The sequence below is a fragment of the Amaranthus tricolor genome, chromosome 8, assembly GCF_026212465.1.
Source record: "Amaranthus tricolor cultivar Red isolate AtriRed21 chromosome 8, ASM2621246v1, whole genome shotgun sequence".
Taxonomy (NCBI): domain Eukaryota; kingdom Viridiplantae; phylum Streptophyta; class Magnoliopsida; order Caryophyllales; family Amaranthaceae; genus Amaranthus; species Amaranthus tricolor.
In genome coordinates this window covers 9,846,733-9,853,133 of record NC_080054.1, presented here as the reverse complement: position 1 = coordinate 9,853,133, position 6,401 = coordinate 9,846,733, and the positions used below count along the sequence as shown (strand labels likewise).

At 38.3% G+C, this 6,401-nt stretch overlaps 1 non-coding gene across 1 annotated transcript; it reads left to right on the top strand.

Annotated features, from left to right (window-relative positions):
* The first annotated feature begins 3,533 nt into the window (after window positions 1-3,533).
* LOC130822997 (small nucleolar RNA R71) lies at window positions 3,534-3,641 on the top strand. Its single transcript, XR_009046490.1, has one exon. It is a non-coding gene; the product is annotated as a small nucleolar RNA R71 (small nucleolar RNA).
* The last annotated feature ends 2,760 nt before the right edge of the window (window positions 3,642-6,401 follow it).

Below are 6,401 nucleotides of genomic sequence, written 5' to 3'. Positions count from 1 at the left end.
CAGTTTTTGTAGCCTAAAATGCTAATAAGGCACCCTCCCATCTCAACAACACTCATGTGTTTAAAGGGTAGATAATGTCACTCAGCCTATAAAGGTCGACTCGAAATGCATCACATACTCTCAGATCTTGGCAAGGTACTAAGTCGAGGAAGCACATATAACTGCACGATTATCAAGAAGGTCTTTATTGGGCTTGTAGTGAGGTTTTGGGTCAAAGGTAGGATCAAATTTGGAAATATTCGGGCTGGAAGTCTATTTTAGGGGAGCATAATCTAAAAAGTAACGTAGCCTAAAGATGAGGCTAAAACAACTCCAAACAACTTCGACTCATAACTACCGAACCAACCCAACTAATAGAAAGCACCGTCATATCATCATCAATCCGATAAGAGAATTACAACTTGCAAAGGCGAAAATGTACAATAAAATAAAAGATGTGAGACAAATTTTTCCCCTTTTTTTTTTTCTTTTTTTTTTTTTTATTTTTTTTATTTTTTTTATTTATTTTTTTTTTGAAATTGAAACTATGAAGAGGATTACATGAATATGACCTATGAAAAGATGGTAACATATAACAATGAAGAATGGATGATATATGACAAACTAGATAAGCACACTCCAACAATGGGGAAATAATCAACCCAACTCAAGTACTCCGTGCGAGCAAATGTGAGCCGAATGATGGAACATATATCGCCCACTAACAAACCAACTGCTCCCCCAAGCTAGACTTGGGTTGATCAAATAGGGTCAAAAGGGTTTATAATGTGGTTAGTCATGAAAGAAAAGGTAGGCCTCAAAATAAAGGATCATATGGCAATTTATGTCTTCTGAAATAATGTGGCATGGCTTTTAACAAATGAACGCCTTCTATCATGCTCATCATGCGATTACACAGCTAACAAGACCAGTACCAAGCCAAAATGGAGATCAGTGATACACCAGGAACTAATCACTCAAGAAGGAAATAGTGAGATAGAAATCAAAGTCCAAACCCTTACAAGGTAAACTCTTCCTTGTTCCAAACAATAGATAATAATGCTCAAAAACACAAGTTTCAATAATACAAATGAATCGGAAAAAGAACCCAAAAGTCTACAATGACCAGTCTCCGCAATCACAAGTGTTAAAAATTTCAACCATAGGGCACAGGGAAACATACTTTGTCAAAAAGATCCAAAGGCGCATCAAGGGAGAAAGAAATACATTACAACTAAGAAAGCAATACAATATTTTTGGTCACATGTAAACTCCCATTCCTAATGAGTGGTACAAACCATGCAACAATCCTAAGAAAGCAATAAAAATACTCAAAGCTAAATTATGAAAAGAGTTAGGAAGATCTCACCAATTAACTTCCTAATGCAAGCTGAAGTACAGAAAATCGTCACGTTATCCAAAGTGTGACTTGCAAAAGAACCTGCAAAAAGGAGAGAAGCAACCAACTCCGACCAAAAAAAACTACACTAAAAGCAGTAGAATATATACAAGAGAGTGTTCAAAGCAACAATCAAGATCCCCCCCAAGCTAAATCAAGCACTGTCCTCAGAGTTTGAGAGGGAGGCAAGAGCCCACTAACCCATGGGGTCAAAGTCATTATCCTGTTGCTCATCATCATCGTTATCATCCTTTCAAGCATCTCAACTTTGCATATAGGCCGAACTAACCTCTGCACTCTCTTGCTCTTGCTATGACTAAGCTCTTCATTACAAAGAGCTTGTTCAATAGCATTAATTTCAGTCTTCCAAATGCTAGCATCACCTGTAGAAGATTCAAAACAAAGAACGGCCTCCAAAGGATCTTTCATAAGAGTTAGGGGCAAGTTATCATGACAAATCACATCAACTACATCAATAGCATAACATTTTTCCTCAAGCATGGGATCTTTCAAAGCATTGCTCAAATTGAAAGTTACATTGTCATCCCCCACAGAAAGTGTAAGTCTACCATTTTTCACATCAATTACTGCTCCTGCCGTATGAAGGAAAGGTCTTCCTAAAATAATAGGAATTTGTCGATCTTCCTCCATATCAAGAACAACAAAATCAACAGGGATATAAAACTTACCTACCCTAACAGGGACGTCCTCTAAAATACCCAAAGGATATTTAACAGAACGGTCGGCCATTTGTAAAGTAATATTGGTGACTTTTAGATCTCCCATTTTCAGTTTAGAACAGATAGAAAAAGGCATTACACTGACACTAGCTCCTAAATCACATAAAGCTTTATCAATAAACAATGTCCCAATGTGACAGGGGATGGAGAAACTACCAGGATCTTTCAGTTTTGGAGGGGATTTGTTTTGTAGCAAAGCACTACATTGTTCAGTAAAAGCAACCGTTTTCACCTCACTAAAAGCTCTTTTCCTAGTCAATATGTCCTTCATGAATTTAGCATAAGCAGGCACTTGTGTGATTAATTCAGTAAAAGGAACTGTTACCTGCAAATTCTTAACTACCTCCAAGAACTTACCGAATTGTTTGTCAAGCTTGCTCTTTACTTGGCGGTTGGGAAAAGGAAGTGTGATGGGAGGCAATTGCAATGCCTCTTCTTTTGCTTTCTCTTTCTCGTGCACTGCCTCAGAAGGTGCTTCATCAATAACCACTTTAGGAATGCCTACTTCTTTCGAATTTGACTCTTCATTGTGAGGCATGGGCGGCTCATCATAACTCAACCCGCTCCTTGTAGTGATTGCATTGGCGGTCTCCTTGCCATGTGGTTGAGTGGGTTGGCCGGGCAATGATCCTGCTTGTCTAGAGGAGCTAGATGCAGCCAATTGAGCAACTTGAGTTTCAAGCATTTTATTGTGAGTACCGAGTTGCTCAAGCTGTTTGGCCATTTGGGCCATCATGTTTTTCAACTCCCCCAATTCGGATTGGGGTTGTTGGTTCTGAAAATGCTACTGTTGATGGCCTTGAGGAGGCCTTTGGAAACCGGGTGGTCCTTGATTGGGCTGATATTGCTGATGTTGCCCATAATGTTGTTGTGGTGCTTGTGGTGGAAAATGTTGTTGTTGAGGATTTAACACATTGTTACTGCGATATGACAAGTTAGGATGATTCCGAATTCCAGGATAGTAGCTATTGTTGTTGAAAGGAGGACGAGCTTGAAAAGCATTGACTTGCTCTGGCACCCCCATAGCTCCATTGGGATTAACGGAACACTCCATTAGAGAATGACCATGCACACCGCAATAATCACAAGCAACTCCACCTTGGCTAGAGGTAGCCATAGCATTGACGGGCATAGATGTATTAGCATTCATGCGCATCCCATCAATTTTCGCATTCAAAGCTGAGATTTGTGATGATAGAAGGGAATAAGTTTCAACTTCATGCTTCCCCTTCCTTGGTGCTTGAGCTGCGCGCCTAGATGAGCTATTCCATTGATTTTCAGCAAGAGTATCCAAGAGTGAAATAGCCTCAGAAGTTTGTTTGTTCATGAAAGAGCCGCCAGCCGCACCATCTACCATCCTCTTAGTCTCATTATCAAGACCATTATAAAAAGATTGCATAAGAAATTCCTTCTCTATACCGTGATGAGGGCACATATATTGGTAATCTTTGAATCTCTCCCACGCATCATGAAAAGTCTCCCCCGCATCTTGTGAGAAACTATAGAGCTTAACTCTGTAGTCGTGAGTCTTATAACCGGGATAATACTTCACTAGAAAAGCATCAGACAGTTGCGCCCAAGTAGTAATGGTGTTGGGAAGAGAGTTATACCAACGTTGAGCCTTGCCTGCTAAAGAGAAACGAAAGAGGTACAGGTAGAGCTCGTCGTCAGTCATCCCAGTAATCTTTTGTAGAGAACATGCTTGAAGGAATTTCTGCAGATGATCGACGGGTTCTTCATTGTCAAGACCATAGAACTGATTTCCCGTGATCATATTCATAACATGGGATTTGATGTCAAAGTTTCCAGCATTAGTAGTCGGCAACCTAATCCCCGCGGTAACATTGCTAGCCTTGGGCTGTGTAGACTGCCTAAGAGTTCTCTCGGGAGCCTGACCTGCCATGTCAAGAGATTGAGAGGCTTGTTGAGCTTGTTTACGAGCCTCCGCCCTCCTTTTCTTCGCACTTGCGTGTGTTCTACGAGCAGTTGCCTCAACCTCAGGATCAAAAAGCAAAGGTTGCTTGTTGGTACTCCTGGTCATACACAAAAACACTAGAACAAACGTAAATACGCTCGAAGAACAGTTGTTCCTCGAGTGGGTTAGCAAAAGCAAACACTAAATTCAAAAAGTAAAATTGTTGACCTTCCCCGGCAACGGCGCCAAATTTTGATAGGTCGTTTTGCTACCAAAAATAATTCCTAATTCACCTAACTAGTATAGTTGGGTAAGTAGGGTCGAACCACTGTGGAAGGACAAGTAAAATCACAATTTGAACCAAGTTCACTAACGCTAACAATCAAATGTTGGAATTTTTTTTGTTTATCTAATATAATGCAAAAAACAAGAGATGAATGAAATTCAAAAATTAAAAACCTAGGGCTAAGAAGGATTCACTATGCATCGATCATGATTCATGAACAATAATTGGGATAGGAATGAATATAGGCGAAGGAATGTGTTGCTCTCGCAAACAAATTCGACAATCAAACAATAAAAGAAGCTATCGCGATTAAAGCTTAACTGTTCAAAGAAGGAAATCTTTCACTCAAACTCGCAACTTTCGCTTATAGAATTGAGTGAATAAAACTTGCAAATTGGCCAAACATGCAATCAATACAAAACCTATCAATTGAATCACCTAGACAAACCAAGTTTAAATCCTAAAATCAAACAAAAATCATGACCTTTTGCATAGTTTCACCAAGCCCTAGCAATAAAACTACTCACTAAGCATATTAAAACTAACAAGAGATTCAAAAATGAAATTCATGGAGGAAATTAAATTCAAACTTAATGGAGAGATAATCATGCAATGATAACGATGATAAACGAGAACAAGAAATTAGGATTGAAAGAAATACCTTTAAATTAATTAAAATTACAAATTCCGATTGTTGATTTACAATCTTCCAAAGCAAGAAATAATAGAAATCCCCATTGATACCAAACCCTCAGGAAAAGAAAAAAAAAACAGAGAAAGTCAACGTGCCCTAAAATTCCCTTCCAATGCTATATATATCTCCTTCCAAAAAGATCGGAGGTTACCGGAAGTTATAAAAAAAATAACCGCTGGACCCGACCGGGTATGAAGAAACCCGCCCGGGTACGAGGCAAAGCCAAATCTCAAAGACCAAAGATTTTCTAAGTTTTGGAACAGACCCGGCCGGGTATGAGGAAACCAGCCCGGGTTTGAGAGGTTCACCCGGCCGGGTCTGTGGATACCCGCCCGGGTCCGTGTGATAGCATTTCTGCCAAAAAAAACCTCTTCAAAAATCTTCTAAGTATTGGATGCTGACCCGGCCGGGTATGTGGAAACCCGCCCGGGTGCGTGTCTTTGTCAGCACAAAATTGATACTTCGAGTAGCTTACGACCTTTCAACTTGCAAATCTCGCTCCGAGGGTCGATTCCTGGCCTAATTAGAGCTTTATTCCTACAAAACAGATGGGAAACAAACACTCCAACCAAGTATAAAAACCAATGGAAAAATGAAGCATAATACGCGAGAAATGCTATGAAAATGCAATGGGGGAATGGTAAGAAATAGTATATAAAACATGCACATCAAACATATATTTAATTATAAAAAAAATAACAATCACAATAATAATAATAAAATTAATAATAATAACATTAACAACAATAATAAGAATAACAATAATAACATACTTCAAAATGTATAATAATTAATCCAAAACATACGGAAAAAAAAAAAGAATCGCCCAGATATGGGCGAATGGACCCGGTTCAGTCGCCTAAAATTAGGCGACTGAACCGGGGTCCAGTCGTCCAGATCTGGGCGATTCATAGTTTTTTTTTTATTTTTGCAACTAATTAAATTAAAAATAACTTTCCTCGATTAATAATTTGTGTATTGAACTTAATTTTTGCTCCGAAAATTAGCGTTTGTATGTTGGTTTTTAGTTGTGGTGAGAATAATTTTTGTGGGAGTGTGGTATATATAGAAAATTTTATGTTCAATGGCAAAATCTTAATTTTTTCAAAATCCAAGGGCAAATTAGTAATTTACTCATGAGGTGACGATAAAATGAAAAGGGTGGCGATATATAAGAATCGGGTTGTAAAAATTACCTAATCTATTTCTTTTTTTTGCAAAATTTTTCATATTTGTAAAACACTACCATTTAAAAGAAATCATTAATTGACCATTAAGTTGAGAGTTGACCAAGCATGTGTTTGACATGTAATACAACTAATGCATTAATCCTACTTCATTCCACTATCTATTCACAGACTATAAGAAGTAAAACATATATATTAAAT